This window comes from Lygodium microphyllum, unplaced genomic scaffold (assembly GCF_053477565.2).
Source record: "Lygodium microphyllum isolate KBCC unplaced genomic scaffold, Lygodium_microphyllum_v1.1.10 scaffold_31, whole genome shotgun sequence".
Taxonomy (NCBI): domain Eukaryota; kingdom Viridiplantae; phylum Streptophyta; class Polypodiopsida; order Schizaeales; family Lygodiaceae; genus Lygodium; species Lygodium microphyllum.
This window is the reverse complement of record NW_028229514.1, coordinates 15,594,857-15,618,280: the sequence shown is the minus strand read 5'-3', so window position 1 is coordinate 15,618,280 and position 23,424 is coordinate 15,594,857. Positions and strand designations below refer to the sequence as shown.

At 40.4% G+C, this 23,424-nt stretch overlaps 1 pseudogene; it reads left to right on the top strand.

Annotated features, from left to right (window-relative positions):
• The first annotated feature begins 20,379 nt into the window (after positions 1-20,379).
• On the top strand, positions 20,380-21,435 carry LOC148009347 (germin-like protein 8-2 pseudogene; annotated as a pseudogene).
• The last annotated feature ends 1,989 nt before the right edge of the window (positions 21,436-23,424 follow it).

Here is a 23,424-nt window from a genome sequence, read left to right as displayed (position 1 = left end):
CATGTCTCCAAATAATAATTTGATAATCTTCTCTTGTGCACTAATTGATATTTGGTTCTCATCCCAAAGAGCTTGAAGCTCAATTATTTTTTGTATAGTTTGTTGATATAATGATGGCCCAGTAATAGATATGTGATTGTCTATAGAAGGATCTATTTGAGGAGCCTCAACATGGTTAATTAAGTTGTTGTCATGACTAAAGGGGGGACTTATAGAAGTATTGATAGTTTGATCATTGCCTTGTTCATGTTGCCTTTCATTAGAAGGAGTAAGACCAATTTGCATACTTAGTGCATCATATTTGGCCTTCAACTCCTGGTGCCTAATAAAAGTTTGTGGACCAACACTCCTCCCACCATTACAATATGCAACGCAATCACACCACCTACGTCATCTATTTAATTCATCTATGTTAGTTTCACCATGCATTAGAGATGATTCTTCATGCCTTCAGTTCTCAAGATGATATTCTTGCACATTTGAGTCCCTTGGTTCACTAGGATGTGATCTTTGTAGAGAAGAATGTGTAATCCCAAGCATGTCATTTTTAGCATGTCTAAAGTAAGTACTATGATTCACTGATTGCCAACCTTCAATACTATGTGCATACTTATAGTTACATGTGCATTTTCTTAATGTGCTTGTAGAAGAAGACATCCCTTACTTGAGTATCTTCAATCTTCAATCGAAGGTTGATGAAATTATGAGCTCCACAATTAAAACTCCAAGACTGCAAAAAAACGGCCCATAACATAGTTTACGTTAATAACATATTTTAGTTGCACAGTTAATATCATAGTCTATACTAGTTTGTTATTCTCAAACACTTCCTTTAAAACAATTAAAAACAATTAAAAAGAAGCAATCTTTCTCAAACACTTTCCAAACACTTACTAAAAAACAATTAAAAATAATTAAAAACAATTAAAAAGAAGCAATCTTTCCTAAACACTTCCTTAAAGTGATGGGGTCAAATTTTGTAAACATTGGCATTAGTTGATGAGCACATAAGTGGGTATGAGGCCAAGATAAGGGATTGGAAAGTCAAGGAAAAATGAGGGAAAACAAAAGGATAGGAAGAGTGAGGAAGACTAATGGCTTGGAGCTAGGTGTAAGCTTGCTCTTTCTTGTGATGAAGAGTCCAAGTGGGGCTCTAGAGCAACATACTTTGTGGTTATCATAGAGGAATCACTAGAGCTACTTGAGGGAAATAAAGGAGGAGAGGTATGTCCTAAACATTGTTGGAGACCTCGAGACAATTGCAATAAAGGAGGAGAGGTATGTCCTAAGCATGAATCATGATGTAACAGACACATGGCTAGTTCTCATGCATGATGTCTTCACATGCACACTGTAGTCAATATAGTGCTGCTGCCAGAAGACTGGGACTGACCAGGCATTATAATTAACCCACAATGCACATCAGGAATTATAGCGGGTAGCTGCACAACATAGCAGCCACTGCACAGAGCATCCATGGCTTCGAAGAATGGTAGGCCAGGCATGGCGCTGCTACTGCTATACTACGGATTTTGGTGATTCGATCAAGAGCTCACTATGATCAATCAGCTGATCAGAAGGCTTTCAACCAAAGCAAGAAGGATGAGCTCAGTAAGGATAAGGTGGTTCTCAAAACACTTGTTCCGTTCTCTCTCAAACAAAGGTATGCTGCGAACTCTAGCTGTGGTATTTACATGTTCTTTTTGGGCAAGATACTTTATCTAGTCCATAGAGTCTACCCCATTGGATGACAGGAAAAAAACCTGATGTGCAAGCCATGCAACAAAAGAACCCGACATGTGAGAAGGAGGAGGGGAATGGCAAACATTAGGATCATGCGCTAGTCCAAGAGGAGCAGAAGAAGGCCCGAGCGGCGCATGCAGAAGATACAACTAATCAAAATATTGAAGAAGCATACAAAGAGAATGTGCATCTATCAAACAAAGCCAAAGGCAAGGACAGGAAGAAGGTATCACTCAAAAACTCACCCACAAGCCACTAATTGATAGAAACTAGTATGTCGTTCTCGATGAGAACCATGGGGAGAGTGATGAGATTCACATTTATGAGTGAAGCTTCAATGTCCAAGGTCACAATGGTAACATGGGATGTTAGAGGATTGGGCTGTGAACCCAAGAAGGATGTATGCATGAGACTCCTCAGATTGAGGAAGCTGGACCTACTTGCTATTCAAGAGGTCAAGGTGTCCACTGAGCTTTAGCTCCTGTGATTGACAGGCCATGGGACCTATGCTGACATCAATCATCTATGAGCTCTAATTTGAATCACTTAGGTTAAAGCCTGATAATCGATCTTTAGGCTATAATCTGATACTGATCAAGTCTCATCGATGAACCCAAATTCCAAGACGGTACAGATCACGGGCTTATGTGCTCAAATGGGGTTTCTTGTGAAAAGTGGAAGCTCTCTGGAGGCTGTTGGGAAGCTTAAGGTTATGGCCTTGGACAAAATAGGAACTTTGACAAAGGGACAATTCCAAGTGGTAGAGGTGTTGTTCATCAACAATAACACACACTTATACAGGCTCTTGTAGTGGACTTTGACAAAGGGACAATTCCAAGTGGTAGAGGTGCTGCCCATCAACAATAACACAGACTTATACAGGCTCATGTACTGGTAAAATCATTAGTTGTGGCTAACAAGTTAGTACCTTGCACCTGTTGAAACTAGATTAGAACGGAAAATTGTAAAACTTGTCTCTCTCATTTTCACTAATTATTTCAAAACACCCAAATACTTGTTACAGGATGTCATGTGTCGAGAGCAAATCAAGCCACCCAATGGCCTCGGCCCTGGTTTCATATGCAAAGCACAATATGGAATTGAGCCTTCAGGTCAAGTTGAGGACTTCACAATTATAGATGGGGAAGGCATTAGTGGTGTGCTTGATGGCCACCGAATACACATCGGTAATTAGAGACTAGCAAACCGGTTTCAATGGATTGATCACGGTATGTATGGATATAGAACAGGGCCATTTGGTAGAGCCCAGAGTACATCTATAAGTGTGTTTCTTCATTTGTTTGTTATTATTTTGATTTGTACTACCTACAGACATAGAAGAGACCATAGAAACCTAGAAGAGTCAAGGATGGACAATTTGTTGGATAGGTGTGAACGAAAAACTGGAAGGGATTTTATGTACTGGTGATCAGCTTCATACTGAAGCACTTGAAGTTGTGCATAATATAAAGGTGAGAAATTTATTTCTAATCATTTACCCACTCTAAATGTCTGATTGTGCCATTACCTAATGAGAACTAAAATTTTTCTTCCGATCTATTCTAATCAAAGAGAGATAACTAGGAGATATGTGCAGAGGTTGGGCCTCCACATTGTCATGCTTATCGGAGATAGTCTAATTATAGCAAATGCTGTAAACATGAAGGTGATGCTCATTTGACATTTTTAGCTCACCTACAATACAGTTTACTAGGCATCTCTTGACATCTATTATATATATGCTCATATAAATACTAATTAGCAAAATCACTGTGATCATGTGATTAATTTGGTTAAAATGCAGTTCGGCACCAATTCTGTCAAAGTGCATGCCCAACTACTTCTTGAAGAAAAGATGAGTGTGCTTAGGCAACTCAAGAAAAAGGGATTGACTGGCATGGTGGGAGATGGCATAAATGATGCACCTGTTTTAGCAGGAGCTGATGTTGGCATTGCCATGGGTGCTATTGGTTCAGATGTGGCCATGGAGACTGCAGATGTTGCTCTCATTACCAATAATCTTAAGAACCTTGCACATGCTGTGGAGTTAGCACGCAAAGCACAAAAAAAGATCCAGCAAAACATATTCCTGTCAATCAGATTCAAGCTACTAGTTATTGTGCTTGCAGCAGCTGGATATGCATCCCTATGGGGTGCTGTTGTTGCTAATATTGGCAGTTGCTTGCTCGTGATCTTCAATAGCATGTTATTGCTAGGCAGACAGACTAGAGATAATGGCTCTTACAATACAGGTCAACATAATCATGATCATCATCACAGTGGACATAAACATTGTCATGATCATCTGCACCAGAGGCATGATCACAGCCACTAGCACAAGATGTTGCAATCATGTGTTGTTGGTCATTCAAAGAGGAACATCTTTGGACATCCAATGTTCTACTGCAACTCAATCAACTTGGATGAATTTGACCTTGAATACTGCACATCGAAGGGACCTACAGATCAAGAAGAGGACCTCAAGAGCTTGCATCATAATCACCATCATCACATTGCTGGACAGAAGCACTGCGCTGGATCCAACTCAGGCTACACCAACATCAACTTTTGTAAGGATTCCAATCCATGCCTTAAGAAAGTAAGGAGAAGAGCAGGCCATAAAGATACTTGTACAAAATACTACGCAGAAGATCATTTAAGTAGTTTGTGTGAAGGACTAGCTACAACAACAAGTACTAGACATCGAGATTCCTGCCTTGAACCAGCTACTACAGTTTTAATTCACCTCTTGCCTCTATCATCCATATCCAGTAGCTGTGGCAGTGATAGTGGCAATCGTGATTACACATACCAAGCAATCAACTTGTCCAATAACTACTGTGGTTTTGAAACCAAAATAGTTGGCTCCGTGGAAGACTATTTATGCTCTGCCTACTGTTGCTCCGAGAAACCAATCACTTTATTTTTGGATACAGGCCATTTGTAGATGATTATACATTTTGGTAATTCGAGATCTTTTGCACCGTAGATGGAGGTACACAGCCATGTAGCACTAGAAGCCCAGCGGCGGACGACCCACCTGATGTCGCCCAGAGAGACCACTAGGACTTATAAAAGCTAAGTGTTCTATTCCTCTATAATCGATTTCATCCATTGTGATTCTGCTCTGTAGCATAACAATGGAATATCAAAGTTCCATCAACTATGGTTGATCTCAGAAAGGAGATTAATGATCTTTCTTGATCATCCGAATCCATTAAATCCATCATCAATTCTGTACCTTTCTTTTGATCATCTTGCAGCAAAAGCTTTATAATCTTCACCATCAAGACTATGTGCACTATGTTTTGATTATATTGAATATTGAAAGGTGAGTCCTTGTAAGTGAAAGCTCTATATTAATGTGATGTTTCAAGCTTTTATTGCAAACTCGACTTGCATTCGCTTTCATGGATATAATTATCAAAGATACTACCAGCCTGAAGAGTTGCAAACTTATGCCTCATGGATAAAAGAGAAAATGAAAGCTGGATTGGATGTTTATGCATATTTCAACAATGATTATCATGGTTATGCACCATTCAATGCCCTGGATCTCAGAGAAATGGTGCTAGATGCAAAGTAATGTCTAACAATATATTAGTGTGGTCACCTGCAGTCACCATAATCATAGAAAGGGTCTCCTATCAAGGCTCTTTGGGTTATGGCTGGCTCACTAGTAGACTGCAACCAAACTTTGAAAAAGAAGGAATCTGCAAGGTGATAAGCTTCGTTTTTTGCTATTCTTTTATAGGTTTTTTTGGGGGGAAAAAAAAATTCATATTTTTTAGAAGGTATGTAATTGCATCAGTTTTCCGACTTCTATGTTGTAAAGTAGTTAAACAGTTGCAGCCAAGAGTCATGGTGGTCCTTGGCACCTACATCGTGGACAAGAAAAATAGAGGATGGATCGATTTGCAGCAGTAATAGAGGCTTGCCACCTATTCTTGTTTCCTATCGTGTCTTCTATTCACATTCATTGTCTTGCCAGGAGACAAAGGTTTTGACAAAACTGACATTCAAAATGACAAGCATGGCTAGGTACCAAGATAGCCTTACTCTAGCCACCTACAACATCGAGGCAAAGGGACATTAAGCAAGGGCTATTTTGGAAGTGGGCTCTTGAGAAGAATTTTTTTGCAATTCTTGTGTGCAAGAGCACAAACTGTATTCCTTTAGTGGCAATTGTTTTTTACATGGGGGATGCTTGATGCTAGGAGGCATATTCCATGGTGGATTCCGTGAGGTTTTGCGGTGGATTCCGTAAAATTTTATTACTGGGGCTCATACACAAGGTGGATTCTTTGTGCGAAAAGTCGATGGGGACGCCTATCCTTTCGGGCGTCTTGTTAATTTTATGTGTAAGTGGATGATTCCATAGTGGGTGATTCCGCAAAATACATATTTAAATTAATAAACGTTTATGAGTTTAGAGTGCGCACTCGTAATAAATTAAGGTTAGGATTGAGTTCTAACCAATTTATTTATTTTGTAGCTGAAGACTGCTAGGTATTCACTTTTGTCGGTTTAATTGTATTATTTTTCTAACAATTGTGAATGCTTCAGTTGATGTGTAGAGCAAGCAATGGTGGCATTGGGAAGCATTGGAGGATAGCGTGTATTCAAATTATTATCAATTTTTGATAGGCTTGCATCTCTTGATATTTATTTATTACTTTTGTATGCACATGGACGCATGATTTAAATATTTGTATTGGACATTGTATTTGGGTACCGTCTAACTCCTTGGGTGCCCAATAGCTTTAATTCTTTAGTGGCACAAAGGCAAACACAAAAGCTAAAGCGTGCTAATTGTAAATTGGGCTATTTTTTGAGCTTGAAGATCAATAATATATAAAATACATGCTTTGTGGAGCGCTCACACAAGGCATGGGGGAAATTGTACCCAATTAGTCTCTTGCTTCATGTCGTGCAAGCTTTCTTCCTTGTTTTTTGTGCAAAAGTAGAGTTCTTTTGTTCTTGTGGACCTTTCGACGCTCATTATGCGTGCATACGACGTCTGATCTGTGCACTAGTGGTATCAGAGCGAAGCTAAGATCGAGAGCTTCCAATCACTTACCATCTCGCGTAAAGGCGGAGCTTCTGGAACAATCGAGCTCTACAGTCAGTCTCGTGGCAAACGGTCGATACTATCATGTTCCTGGCAGTCAAGAACCCCCTGCTGCACACTTAGATCGCGAGGGACCGGCCTCTGCAGGCGGAGGACCACGCGGAAAGATCCTACATCAAGTCGTTGGTTTCTTCTTAACAGATAAGCCAATTTCCTCCATAGCTCTTAAATCTTCAAATTTAAGCTTGGAAGGCTTAAAGAGAAGCTTTATAAAAGCTTCAAAATTCGTTTTTAATCCATCGGTGGTGGCAGTATGTACTGCCCGTCGCCAAAACGGACAAAGACATATTCTTGTCCTCAAAATCACGATTAGTCAAAAAAACTAAAAGCTCTAAGTTACAAAGGTTCTAAAGATCCTAAGCTCCAATCTCCATCAACTACCATAGAGAGAGTTCCTATTCGATAATACACGAATCTGCTTACTACTCTCTGGAAGCCCCTATTCACACCTATGAATTGACAGAATCAGATTCTAGCGAATAATCGGCAACACACAGTTTATACGCAAAATTATTTTCTTGGAAGACGACTCTGACATCTAATTTTGCAATTGTAAAGGAGAAATACTACAAAAGCCAAACTAATATATATATATATATATATATATAAGCCTTGTAAACCCGCCTTTGAGCTACGCTCATCCCACTAACAAGGTTTCGAGTGTGTGAGGTCTTTTGGAATTTTGTAGGATGACTGATCAAACCATGGAAGATTTTATGGCTGAAGGTGATCTACCTGAACTAACAATGGAGCAACAATTGGATTTGATTATGATGCAACATCAAGAGGAACGAAGAGCACGACAAACTTTGTAAGCTCAATTGGCCAATCTACAACGATCTATCGCCGACCAAGATGGATCGCAACCTAAAGATCTTATACGACGTACGATCAATGCAACACTTGAAGCCCAATCTATTCGGAAAGAAACAAAGATAAGTAAAAAAAACTTCAAATTTCGTACTTTAAATGAATCATGCGATAGAAAGACTGTACTTGCTTTTATCAGTCAATTTGATGATTATTTTCATGAAGAATCATATGCTGAGAAAGACAAAATTAAATGTGTCACTAACCATCTAGTTGACCGAGCCTCCTTATGGTGGACTGTTGCTCGCAAAAGCGTTGATTGTTCCACTACCTAGGAGACTTTCCAAAAGAATTTTTGCAGAATTTCCTTCCACCTCAATTCCATGAAAAAGCAATCAAACAATGGGATCTTCTACAACAAAGGGATCGCGAATCTATTTCACAATATACTGAGCGTTTTTGGAATGCTCTATTGCAACTACGAATGCTCGAAGATGTACCTGAAGCAACTCATAAACGCAAGTACGAATACTGTCGTTTTTGGAATGCTCGAAGATGTACCTGAAGCAACTACGAATACTGTCGTTTTTGGAATGCTCTATTTCACATTTTTATGCAGAGGTCAATATGTTCAAGCCAACAACCCTTGAAGATGCAATTTCCTTGGCCCATGACACTGAAGACAAAATTCGCGGACGAGATAAGTGACCACAACAATTTCCAACTAGTGGTAACTTTAGTTCCAAACAATTCAATTCAAATTTTTGAAAATTCAATCAAAGTCATTTTCTTCCATCTTCATTGCATAAATCTTGGACACGACCACCTACCTTGCCATCAAACACAAATCTTAAGCGCATGGACTAATGGACGAAGGTACATGTCCATATTTTTTACTTTGTAGCGGCCAGGGACGAGTAAGCTAAGGATGAGATGTCCTTTCTTCGTAGAGAGCCATAGAGGGATATTGTAGTTAACAAGGACTATAGGCCACACACTGTAAGAAGTTGAGCGTAGACCGAATGGGTTCACGCCATCCATTGCAAGACCGAGCCGAAGATTCCTTGGCTCTCCGACAAAGTCTGGGAAGGTAGAGTATATGTGGCTCCATGCGTGTGAATCCGCTGATATATGTTGAACTCCATCTGTGGACCTATTCTGCGCATGCCACGTTGTCAAGCTGGCCATGCCGAACGTACGGAACATGTGATTTATAGGGTGGATAAGCGAAAAGTGTCTGAGAACTTTTTGAGGGATGGTTTGCCTTTGCAATTCTTGTCGATACCTGTGAGCACCACACTTTGGACATGTCTCCATAGTCTTGTATTCTCCTTGAAACAGCATGCAATCGTTGATACATGCATGGATACTGTTGTAGTCCATGCCAAGCTTTCGTAAAACATGTCGTGCATCATCACGAGACTCAGGCATGGTATTTGCAGGTGGTAATATATGATATTTCAATAACTTGAAAAAAATCATAAAACACCTTGAAAAAGCACAAATGTTTTTAATAATAGTGCTGAAAAGAAATCAACGAAGCGTACGTATAAGGTACTTGAACAACTTGATCACACTCGCATCGCTCCACCCGTATTTTGCTTGTACACTTAGGAGTGTAAGCAGTGTCTTCAGGCGAGATACTCGGCACTCATCATATAATGGTATGGATGCTTGCTCTCTAAGTAGATTAGAAGTCTCGACATCCATGGGAATCAAAGCATCGATCATTGCCTCCATCTCAAGCTCCAAGATTAATGGCAGGTCTCGAAGATTTCATGTCTCCTTTAGTATTGACGGTATAGATTGGGTAGTGCATTCCAAGTGGTGGATTGGCTCATGCACTCCATCCATCCCATACCCATGAACTCTTCTAATTGGCCGTAAAGGGTGCATTCCGCCTTGGGATGAGACGTCACCTCCCTGGATATAAAATTTTCCAACCACACCCAATCTTCTTGTATATGGTATTCAATTAGCTTGCGAGTATAATGCATGATTGATATTAACTTTTCTTACCGTTTGCTGAAAATTCGCAATTGCATGATCAATGATCTGAGATTGAAACTCGCCGAAGCTCGTACTTGTTCTATAGACAATCGACGTTTTCGTCTAATTTCCAACTTGCATTGAGAGCAAGGACATGGGACACGTTGATTAAGATACGCCTCGCAATCTTGAACAACAAGACCTTCATCGTTTTCCATTTTGTCTACATTACAACAAACAATTTATTTTTGTTATCATTCTTTTTTTCTTTTTTAAATTATTCTTCTCTCCTTCCATCTCTCTCTCTTTTTCTCTTTCTTTATTATGCTGCATGTATTTCCTCTCCCTCTCTCTTGTTCCTTCTTCTTTTTTCTCTTCCTCCCCCTCTCTCATTTTCTTTAACCATCACGGCTACGACTACTATAAAGACCACGACTACGACTACGACTACGACCACGACCACGACCATGACCACGACCACGACCATGACCATGACTACGACGACCAGGACTAGGACCACGACTACGACTATGCCTACGACTACAATTATGACTACGACTATGACTATGACCACGACTACGATGACCATGTCCACGACCACGACTATGACCATGACTATGACCACGACCACAATCACGAACACAACCACGACTAAGATTACGACTATGACTATGACCACGACCACGACCATGACCACGACTACGACCATGACCACGACCACGACCACGACCATGACCACGACTACAACTACGACTATGACAACCATGACCACGACTACGATTACGACTATGACAACTATGACCATGACTACGACTACGACTATGACTAGGACCAGGACCATGACTACGAGTATGACTACGACTACGACTACTTATATAGAGATGAAGAGAGACATAAGAGTTAGGGAGAGAGTAAAGTTAGAGAAGAAGAGGAGAGAAGGGAGAGAGGTAGAAATAGAAAGAGAGATAGAGAGAGAAGGATTTAGGGAGAGTATAGGAAGAGAGAAAAATGGAAGATTGAGGGAGCGAGAATGGTTGAGAGAAGAGAGAGGAGAAAGCGACTAGAGCATGACACCCATATCCAACACAGTGTAGAGAACACAAGCACAAATTGACTAGGACTAGGACTACGACCACGACCATGACTACGACTACAACTATGACCACGACCACGACCACAACCATGACTACGACTACGAGTACAACTATAACTAGGAGGACCACGACCACGACCATGAGTATGACCACGACTAGGACCATGACCATGACCACGACTACGACTACGAGGACCACGACAACGACTATGACCACAACCATGACTATAACAACAACAACGACTACGACCACGACCACGACCACAACTACGACTATGACTACTTATATAGAGATGAAGAGAGAGACAAGAGTTAGGGAGAGAGTAAAGTTAGAGAAGAAGAGGAGAGAAGTGAGAGAGGTAGAAATAGAAAGAGAGATAGAGAGAGAAAAGAGATAGAGGGAGAGAGAAGGATTTAGGGAGAGTATAGGAAGAGAGAAAGAGGGAAGATTGAGGGAGAGAGAATGGTTGAGAGAAGAGAGAAGAGAAAGAGAGAGAGATCCAACTAGAGCATTTGACACCCATAGCCAACACACCGTGGAGAACACAAGCACAAATTGACTACGACTACCACTACGAACACGAACACGACCACGACTACGACTACAACGACCACAACCAAGACCACGACTATGACTAGGAGGACTACTACCACGACCACGACTACGATTATGAATATGGCCACGACTACAACCACGACCACGACCATGACCACGACTATGACTATGACTACGACGACCACAACCACGACTATGACTATGACCACTACTACGACTATGACTACGACTACAACTACGACCACGACCATGACCACAACCATGACTAAGACTACGACTACGACTACTTATATAGAGATAAAGAGAGAGACAAGAGTTAGGGAGAGAGTAAAGTTAGAAAAGAAGAGGAGAGAAGTGAGAGAGGTAGAAATAGAAAGAGAGATAGAAAGAGAAAAAAAATAGGGGGAGAGAGAAGGATTTAGAGAGAGTATAGGAAGAGAGAAAGAGGGAAGATTGAGGAAGAGAGAATGGTTGAGAGAAGAGAGAGAGATCCGACTAGAGCATTTGACACCCATAGCCAACACATCATGGAAAACACAAGCACAGATTGATTATGACTACGACTATGGCTACAACTACAACCACGACCACGACCACGACTACAAATTCCCCTTTACCATTTACAACTCACCCACCTTCTCTCCATACTATTGCACACTACAATCTCTATGAGGGCATGAGATTGGGATCTCCATAGATACCAAAGCATGATCTGTAGCTTGATGGTTGCATATATACTACTACTACTCATGGAAGAAACCTTAAAATAGTTATTATGCTCAAATATATGCTTGTTAGAGCAGAAATTTGTTGACTATTATAAGGATGAAAGAGGGTTAATGATTAAAGAGTATCCTTTCTTACAAGTGATTTTATATTATATTTTTAAATTAAAATTGATAGTTGAAGATGAGTTTCCTAAGAGATCTTGTGGTGATGTTGTTTTAGTTTTTGTGAAGCATTAGAATGATGCTGCTTTAGTTTTTTGTATTTGTCTTTTTAAGAAGAGATTGATTTTTATAGAATATTCAAAGTTATTTTTAGATTTACGTTATGAAAAATGAATGTTTTTCTAACTGATAGGCTGATTGCCTTCGTTGTATACTTCTACAAAAGTTATTGTGCCCTCATAGGTGGATATTTGGTTACACACAACTAAACCTCCCCCAAGGTTAGTGGCTAGATTCCTTCACCAAGGGGATAGTTTGAACGTGGTAGAGGCTAGGACAAGCCCCATGTATAAGAGGTCTCTTTGTAGGAAGAACATTATGCTAGGAGGTGCAAGCGTGCTAGGATCCTCTAGCCCTATATCCCTTAGGTTTGTTGAGGATCGGCCTAACCCCTATGAGCCTAGGATGAGCTTATTGTAAGTTCTTATTTCATTTTCTCTCTTTCTCTCCCTCTCTCATTTCCTCTCCCTCCCTCACCCTCACCCTCTCTTTCTCTCTTTCCCTATTAGGTTCAATGATTTTGCTCTATTTTTCTCTCTTTTCTCCCTCTCTCATTTTTTTTCTCTCTCCTCTCCCTCTCTCATTTCCTTTTCTCTCTTTCTCTCCCTCTCTCATTTTGTCTCTCTCCCTCAACCTCACTCTCTTTTTCTCTCTCCTCTCTTCCTCTCCCTCTCATTTCCTTTTATCTCTTCCTCTCCCTCTCTCATTTCCTCTCCCTCCCTCACCCTCTTCCTCTTTCTCGCTTTCCCTATTAGGTTTAATGATTTTTCTCTCTTTTTCTCTCTCCTCTCCTTCTCTCATTTTTTCTCTCTCCTCTCCCTCTCTCATTTCTTTTTGCTCTCTTCCTCTTCCTCTCTCATTTCTTCTCCCTCTCTCACCCCCTCTCTCTCTTTCTCTCTTCCCCTGTTATGTTTAATGTTTTTTCTCTATTTTTCTCTCTCCCCTCCCTCTCTCATTTTTTTTCTCTCTCCCCTCCCTCTCTCATTTCCTCTCCCTCTCTCTCCCTCCCCCTCTCTTTCTCTCTCCCTCCCTCTCCCTCCCTCTTCTTTTCCCATTTCCTCCCTCTCATTTCCTCTCCCTCCCTCTCCCATTTCCTCCCTCTCTCATTTTCTCTCCCTCCCTCTCCCTCTCCCTTTATTTCTCTCTCATTTCCTCTCCCTCTCTCAATACACATGAATTATACAAAAAACAAGTAAAAGAGAGAAAGAAAACTCCCTCTCCCTTTCTTTCTCTCTCATTTTCTCTCCCTCTCTCCATACACATGAATTATACCAAAAACAAGTAAAAGAGAGAAAGAAAACTCCCTCTCCCTCTCTCATCTTCTCTCCCTCCCCCTCTCCCTCTCCCTCTCTTTCTCTCTCCATCCCTCTCCCTCTTCCTCACTCATTTCCTCTCCCTCTCTCAATACACACGAATTTATATACCAAAAACAAGTAAAAGAGAGAGAGAAAACTCCCTCTCCCTCTCTCATTTTCTCTCCCTCCCCCTCCCCCTCTCCCTCTCTCATTTCCTCTCCCTCCATCTCCCTCTCCCTCTCTTTCTCTCTCATTTCATCTCCCTCTCTCAATACACATATTTTATACCAAAAACAAGGAAAAGAGAGAGAGAAAACTTTCTCTCCCTCTTTCATTTTCTCTCCCTCCCTCTCTCCCTCTCCCTCCCTCTCTCTCTCTCTCCCTCCCTCTCTCCCTCTCCCTCCCTCTCTCTCTCTCTCCCTCCCTCTCCCATTTTCCCCCTCTCCCTCTCCCTCTCTCATTTCCTTTCCCTCCCTCTCTTTCTCTCATTTCCTCTCTCTCTCTCAATATACACAAATTATACAAAAAACAAGTAAAAGAGAGAGAGAAAACACAAAAGCAAAGCAAGAATGGACAATGCACTCACTGTAAAGACTCGAAGAAGGGCTTGGCAGCTCCTCTTTGCCCTCTTTGCAACCGGAGCTCCTCTTCGCCCTCCGTACATCTCCTCCTCTTCTTCGTGAACGGCGCCAGTGGTAACGGTGAGAAGCTTTCTTTCTCTCTTTCTGTCCCTCTCTGCAAGATGGTTGCTCTCCCTCTCACTCTCTGTTTCGTGAATGCGCAAAAAATGACACACTCGAGTTTTGGCCCGCGTTTTTTTGCTCTAGGTACCGTCGCTATTTGTGTCACTACTAGCGTCGCATTTGCGACGCTAATAGCAGCGCCGCTATTTATCATCGCTAATGCCCATCGCTATAGGCTCATATCCTTGTAGTGAAGGTGAGAGAAATATAGGGTAAGGGAAGATAGAAAGCAATGATAATAGGAGTTATGATACATTACTTGGGCAAAGAAGGAAACACTTATATACTTTTTGATGTGACAAAAACGTACAGAAAGGTTGCTGGCCTATAGCACTTGTTAATTTTATGGCCTAGAAAATTTAATTTTGCCTCTAATAGGTGTGATAAATTAGCCATAGGAAAAGGAAAAAACATAGTTAAATAGTCCATAAAGCTACATTATATCATGGGACTCAAATAGTTCAACAATCCTATCAAGTTGAGAGAAAAGGAGAGACCAATCATGCTAAGTGAAGAAGTGGCTAGCTCACAAGTGCCAAGTTGGCCAATATGGTGTAGTAATTAGCCTTGGTAATCATCTAACTGTAGTTACATTCTTTATGGATATAGAGATTCTCCAACAAAGGATGCCTATCTCCATATTAGAACATATACACTACAAGATACATGTCTCGTACCAACGTTCAAGGCGACAAAAATGTTCATAAAAAAATTTTCCCCTGTCGTAAAAAAAAAACATTGGTATTAACGATGCCATAGACAAGCCGCTATTATCGTCGCTATATGCGTCGCTATTTGTGTCACTATCAGCATCGCATATGCGACACTAATAGCGACGCAGTTAGCGAAGTATATAGTGATGATTTGCAATACTAACTGCAATACTAATAGCGACATGTGTAGTAAATTTGTGACGCTAATAGTAATGGTTACATGGGAAAAAAAATTTGTGGCAAGACAGCAAGCTACCATGCCACAAATAGCACTATGTGCTTTATTTGGGCCATACAAAAGAGTTATAGTCATGTGTACAATGCTCGTCGCCATAAAGGAAAAGTGTACTTGAATCTGTAAAACTGATACATAAAATAAATACAAGATCACGTAATGAATGCAACGGTACAATCATGGCAAGCTACAAATGATGATAATAAGATAGTATATAGAAAATGCCTACATAAATCACATGACAAAAAAAGAGGAGGATATGTGCTCCACAGATCAAAGGGTGAGCTATAGATCCTCGCCATCTGAAAGCTCATCCCACTACAAAGGAGCATCAAACAGACTCTGCAAAAAAAAAAACAACTACATATCAGTCCACCATATAATAATGCATTTTAAAATTAGTAATTACGAACAAGAAAGATGAGTGACTTATTGGGCCACCGTGTCCATACAATCGGTCGATCAATGCATGAAACCGTGTCTCTCTGCATATCAAGTCTGTAGGCCAATGAAATCACGGTTTGCAATGGAGTGTTATAAAGAAAATAAAATATAACTGTTAAAAACACAATTGTTAGTACAAGGGACATTGCAAAAAAATAAGTAAGTAAAACAAAAGAAAAACTTACAAAGTCCTCTAGATAAGTCCTATGGACAGCACTCCCAAGATGATGGACCACTCATGCCTCCAATCGTGCCCTCGCCGCCTCATCTGTTTCTCTCTCCAATGTCCTGGAGAATTTGTAGCCTCCTCTCTAAGTCAATGCCAGTCATCTACGTCTAGCCACTCGGGCTTTGAAGCCCCACTCCTAAGTGTCTTGCATACGTCTGATCATTCGTGTGTATATGCACGCATGCACTCCATCATCCATCCTATGAAAAACCTATCTGCTGCTGCTGTGGGTATCGAAAACTCCTCATCCAAGGATGCTACTATGTAGTCCTTGCTCCACTCTAGTATGTTCTTCCAATGATCAAAGACGTGCTGAAAAAATTATTGGCACAACTCTCTCATACAAGCCATTACTCTCCTCCCTTCATCATTCATGATGATGGCTTCGGTCCTATAATCTACAACATATCCATATCCCTCTAGGATAAGCCTAAGATTTGTCCTCTCCCACCTACGTTGGGGGGGGTCACTCATGAATATATGTATATATAATGTGAGTTCAAAATAAGGGGTTTTTAAAACATCAATTTTATATTTTTTTTACATATAAAAGGGTGTTATATAAAGGGGTTACTTACAGATTGAATAGAAAAGGGTTGTGTTTTATTCAAGAAAAATTCACAGATTAGGATATTTATAAATACACCATGAACTCACATTATATAGAGAATATATATATAGTGAACCCCCCGAGTACCTACAATTACGCTCTTGGGCATATCTATGAGACCCTGTACATGATCTGGTTTACCTACAAGGACAGTATCTCTCAAAGTAGCACCCATAGGGGTGTCATTTGCGGATGATTGAGAAAAAGTTGGAGTGACTAGAGTAGACGTCCCATCGGTGTGATAAATCACATAGGTAATGTAGCAGAACGAGACAGAGACACTACGTCGGTACCTCCACAACAACCACATGAGCCACGCTCTCTCGAACCTGCAAGGGAGTGAGGAGTAGCACCCGTATTCCAAGGCTCATGCCTACAGTATGTAAAGGCTATTATGCTATGTATGGGGACGAGGGAGTAGCTACCCTATGTCGAAGTGTTTTCCGTCTCGTGGTAGTGCACAAAACCACTACTACTACTAGTACTCGCCTTCTCGAACACACTAAAGGTGCACCTTTCATTATATATATATATATATATATCTTCTACTACTTCTAGAAAAAAAAAACAAGAAAAGAATCAATTAAAGAACTACTACTACTACTACCACTACCACTACCACTACTATAATAACAACAACAAAAAATAAGAAAATAAGAAATTAAAGAACTATCACTACCACTACCACTACCACTAGTACTACTACTACTACTACTACCACTACAAACAAGAAAAGAAAAAATTAAAGAATTACTACTACTACTACTGCTACTACCACTACAAGCAAGAAAAGAAGATATTAAAGAATTACTACTACTATAACAAACAAGAAAATAAGAAATTAAAGAACAAGATCTTACTCTCTCTTTGTTTTTTATCCATTCATTCTCCTCTCTCCTTCCTCTCTCTCTCTTTCTCTCTTTCTTTATTATGTTTCATGTTTATTCCCTCTCTGTCTCATTCCTTCTTTCTTTTTCTCTCTTCCTCTCCCTCTCTCATTTCCTTTCTTTCTCTCTCAATACACATCATTTTTAACAAAAACAAGCAAAACAAAAAGAGAAAAAACAAAAACAAACCAAGAGGGAGCAATGCATTCACCGCAAAGGTCCGAGGATGGATTCGGTAGCTCCTCTTCACGATGGCGGCTTCTCTTCTCCCTTCGTGCAATTCCTCATCTTCTTCGCAAATGGCGGCAGCGCCAATGAGAAACTCTCCTTCTCCCTCTTTCTCTCTTTCTCTCTCTCTCCCTCTCAAATGCAAGATGCAGATCAATCTCTCTTTTCCTCCCTCTTTCGCTCTTTTGTGCAAAATGCCGCCTTGCATTTTTTCATCTGACTACTGTCACTATTTACATCGCATTTGCGACGCTAATAACAACGCGGCTAATTTGCATCGGAAATTATGGTCATTATTATCCTATATCCTTGTAGTGAGAGATTACCATAGTAGTCTACGTGGGTCTTTGTCCATCCAACCAAACATGCAAGTGTAGTAGCTACTAGGATCATGAGTTGCATAGTGGTATTTGCTAATATAAGGGGCCCAATAAATGCCATGCCACAATGTGTACTATTAAAACATGCAAAAGGAGCTACCATTCTTGGTCTTTTATCTAGGAAATCTAACCAACGACATAGAAGCCACATACCGGTGGCAAATACACTTCCATTATTGTATGGGTGTTAAGCTTTTAGTTCTTGCATTCAAGCTAGGAAGTGAAACCCCACTAACAAGAGAAAATTCTTACAAGTTAAATAGTAATTACAATCTTTACTTGCCAAAGGATATATTGTAATGAAGAGGTCTCGCTTGTGTATGTGTTTGCTTTTACATTCTCATATACACTACACACAAAGGGCAAGTAAGATATGTCTTAAAGGATCTCATTAGCATATGATAATGTGGTGCTACTTTTCTTGTTCACTCATAAATATGATATTATAAAGAAAATTTCACAGTTATCATCATTCTAATGCATCATCTTCAACGAAAAAGATGTCTAATTAGTCTACAATGCAAAGATCTCTATAAAACAAGTTTATTAAGCTTTTTTCACTTTCCCATATGCACACATGGTTGATGTTCACAAAAGTTAACTACCTCCTTATTTGTTTTCAAATAACCTTGTTTGTGTAGTGTAATAGAGTTGCATTACAATCAATAAGTACTTTACTATTTTAGAAGATGCCTGCTTGCAAGTGTTAAAACCTAGCTATAGAAATCTTTTGAACTTCTTTTAAATATCCTTGATAACTATTTTGTTAGTACGCATGCATGAGTACATATCCCTATATGCATAGATATTTGGAAAGGTTATATCTTTAACATCCATACATATGCATGTCTACACACACATATAAATATGTACGCATGTGTAACTTACACATATATTGCCCATTCCCTCAAGGCGGTTAGTCTAGAATATATGTGTGTATCACATGGGTTCAAAAAAAAGTGCTTTTAAAAATACTATTTTTATACATTTTTAATATATAGAAGGGTGTCATATAAAAGAGTTACTTATACATTTAATAAATAAGCATTGTGTTCTATTTCCGAGGGTGCACTTATCAAAAATCATCTATATAACGTGTGTTGAAAGGGTACTAATAAGTACCCTTTCTCTACATGCTGTAAGGCTATAAAATGACCCCTTTACTAAATTTAGGGGTTTTTTCAAACAATAATTGAAAAACCCCCTTTGTAAAAATAAACCTAAAAATGTTACTAAGTAAAATACAAATTCCTTTGAATTCGTATGGTACCTTACATGTTCTATTAAGTGAACTCTCTCGGTTTCATTCAAGAAAAATTCATCGATAAGGTTATCTATAAACAAGCCTTGAACGCATGTGATACAAAGGATATATATGTAGTGAATCCCTCAAGCCCATCCTCCACTTGCACATATCTATGCACACGTGTACACACACACAGATAGAGTTGTTGAGAAAATTCCTAAATCAAATCAAATATATATAATATAACATGATAGATAAATTTTTAAGAGATCTTTATGTATATCTTACTATTAACTTGTGAAATAAAAAGTTAACACTGAGCAAAATAAGAACTTGATATGTGTAATTTGAGTAACTTATTTCTTAAGATCTATCCAAATTTCTCTATTATTTTAGCACCTTTACAACTATTCCTATGTAGATTTCCCGTGTGGTTATTATATCTGAACTAAGCCTCCACTTTTACCTTGGTAGGCCCTTATGATTACATCACCTTGTTACATTGTAGAATATTGTTGCCCATAAGAATAGAACACTTGACCTTGGGTTCATTACAACACATTACAAGAATAGCATTAGTTTATCCTACCAATCATATTATTAGATGGGTTAATGATATAAATATGAAAATCCCCAAGCTCACACCTTGTAGTGGCCATTTGCCATAGACGGGCCACGCTCATGAAAACATGTTTTCTATCCGTTTTGGAAAAACATCGTACACGTTGGAAAACTTCAATAACCTACCCGTGTCACAAGAAAGCCGATGAGAAACGATGAACTACCAAGTCGTAGGCCGGAGCGACTGGAAGCATTCCATGAACGAGTGAAGGACGACTTCATATGTATTTTACATAAGATAAATACTTTTTGCATACAACTTAGTTGAAACGTAGAGTCTCTTATTTTAATGTTATGCAGGCCGGATAAAACCTGCTGTGCGACGAAAAACCTCCCCGCGTGATTGGATCCACAAGAGCATGAAAGACCTGGTAAACAAGCTCATGACCTGGTATACGGACGATTATCCACGCATCTAGCTCGTACTACTTATATGGAATCGAAGGCTCGATCTTCCCACCATTCGATCACCGGCGCAGCAGTTGTTCATTCCTAGACGTTAGAAACCCCCATTTGTGCTTGCTGAAAAGCGTGATCTGTTTATACAGTATTCGCTGATCGGAAGAGGTTAACTAGATACTAGAGAACCATTCGGACCCCTGCTTTCTCATATCTACCGTCCTGCACTCACCATACGCAATACTGTATCCATGGCATCATCACTAATTAAGCTTGCTATGCTAATTGTAGCTATCACGTTGGCGCAGCAGCTCGTCGACCCGATAACTCGCACTGAGGCGGCGGATGAGGACCCCTTGCAGGACTTCTGCGTGGCTGATCAGTGGGCGCAGGCGGCCGGAATCACAACCGTGAACGGTCTGCTGTGCAAGAATCCCCAACAAGTGGAGGCCAAGGACTTCGCCTCTCCTCTGCTTCGCCAGCAAGGCCAATTTAACAAGGCGCTCGGCTCCGCTGTGCAGCTGGCGTCGGCCCTCACCTTCCCTGGACTCAACACCCAAGGCCTGTCCGTGGCCCGCATCGACTTCGCGCCCAATGGTGGGCTTAACCCTCCACACGTCCACCCGCGTGCCACCGAGGTTCTCTTCCTTGCCGAGGGCACGCTTGTGGTAGGCTTCGTCTCCACCACCAACAACACCCTCTTCCAGCAGACCCTGTACAAGGGCGATCTCTTCGTCTTTCCCCGCGGTCTCGTCCACTTCCAGATCAACCCGGACAAGAAGAAGCCTGCCCTCGCTATCTCCGCGCTCAACAGCCAGAACCCGGGCACCTCCCAGGTCGCCCCCGCTCTGTTCGCCGCCAAGCCTCCGCTGCCCGAGGACGTGCTCCAGACCGCCTTCGCCATCGAGAAGGACGAGGTTTATAGCCTCATTAAAAGCGTCGCCACCACACTGCCGTGATCATGTTAATTCGTGTCACACCCTCTCGACACATCGTTGCTACACAGTCGAGGTTTACAACCTCATTAAGAGTCGCTACCACACTTTTGGAAATCATAAAAAGTAATCCATCGATCGAGAGGTCACAAACACATCGTGATATATGTCGCACTATGTTAACACATTATTGCTATACAAATCAATATGCTTAGGCATTATTCTTAAAGAATCCATATTGTTGCCATTACCTTTCTTCAATACTGTGCCTTATTTTTACACACAACACTTACAAATTTGAGAATCATAAAAAATAAACCATCAAGAAGTCACAAAAATATGAGGTTTCATGTTCCATGCTCCCTAAGTTTGTTTATGAAAAATTTTATCGAAATGGGAAGCACTAATAACGTTACGCAAGAAAAACCCTTCTATGCAATATAGTTATCATAAATATCACAATAATCACTATTATTACTACCTTATGGAATTTTTAAACTTCCCTACTACTACTATCGCTACTGCTACTACTACCACTACTATGATTGTGACTACTACTTTGATTTCTCCTTCTGCTTTGCTACTATTAGTATTATTTTTGCTACAGCCACTAGATTAGGTGTCACTAGCCAATGTGGCACATATCAAGTCTTTATGTTAGCGAGCATAATTTCACCATATAGAAAAGACAGACACATTCAAACAATAAAGGCGATTATAATTGTATGGAGTAAATGCACTAATGCATGTTTAACTTTGTTGCTTCCCCAAGGATTCCTTTATTGAACATGTAAGATACTACATAAGTTCAAAAGAAAGGGTATTATATTTTGTAAAATTTACAGGATTATATTTAAAATTTAGATTTTTAATTTATAATTTAAAAAAGCTATAAGTTTACTAAAGGAAAAGGAGTCGTTTTAAGATCTTATAGCATATAAAGAAAGGGTATTTCTTAATATCCTTTGAATGCACATTATATAGATGATTACTTATAGGTAAACCCCCCTAGGCTACTTCACACTCTAAAACCAACTCTAAGAAAATGGAGAAAAGAATGCAAGAGTGCAAGAAAACAAAACACTTGATTGAAGCTTAATTGTATTCATTGTTGTACAAGTAGTGTTTATATACAAGCATGCCTCATAAAGAGGTCATTCTGGAAGGTGGGCAGTTAGTGGAAAACGATATGCACTTGGTATGTGCTACATGATAAGATGATCATAAATGAGAAGAGCTCGAGTAGATAATATTTGTTGACTTTGGAAGGCTTACATAAGATATTTGAATATTCTTCCAACATCCCCCCTTAAATGGAGAAAAGAGGAAGATTTAAAAATAATTGCAAGGAAATGAGTTACTACTTTATATCCCCCTACAAAGAGGAATGTGTAGTCTATGTGTGTACATGGGATGATGTTCATGTGGTGTGGTGTGTGTGATGTGTTTATGTGTTAATGTGGGTGGTGGGGTATGAGTGTGTTTGTGTATTTATGTGGTAGGGGTGAGTGTGTTTGATGGTTGATGGTGGTGCAACTTTGCGGTAGATGCAATAGGGCAATGGAAACTTGTGGTGGGAAGAGGTTGGAGGATGGTAGTGGCTACTTGAGATAGCGGATGGGTGGCTTGTGGCATGTAGCATGGAGGAGGTGGATAAGAGAAGTAGGCACTAGTCATGGTGGAGATTGAGGGAGGTGAAGATGGGTATGGGGAGAACGATGGTGACTGGCAATAGTGGCAAGGGGGAGCCATAGGAGATGATGTTGAGTGGTAAAAGAAGGACACTATGAAGGGCCTGGTAGCCATTCAACGACCATTAGGCCACCAATTGAGTTGTTGGCAGGGTGGTGGAGAATGCTAAGATGGAGAAGAGTGGGGAGTGTGGCATTGGCACCATGGTAGGAGTGGCCAACTAGAATGGAAAATGGGAAGGTAACACAGATGATGGCAGGAGGATAAGATATGTAGGGGAAGGCCTTGGTTGTGAGGTTGTAGGCCACATGCAAGTGGTGGGAAAGATGGGATGCATGGGCAGCGAGTTGTCGACATGGCAGGTAAGGAGATATGAATAGGCTAGTGGATAGAGAAGGTTGATTGATGCTCTCTTACACATGTGAGCACAAGGCCACAACTAGTAGCAATGGCAAGAGTGTGGTGGATGTGACCATAGGCAGGTGGCAAGTGATG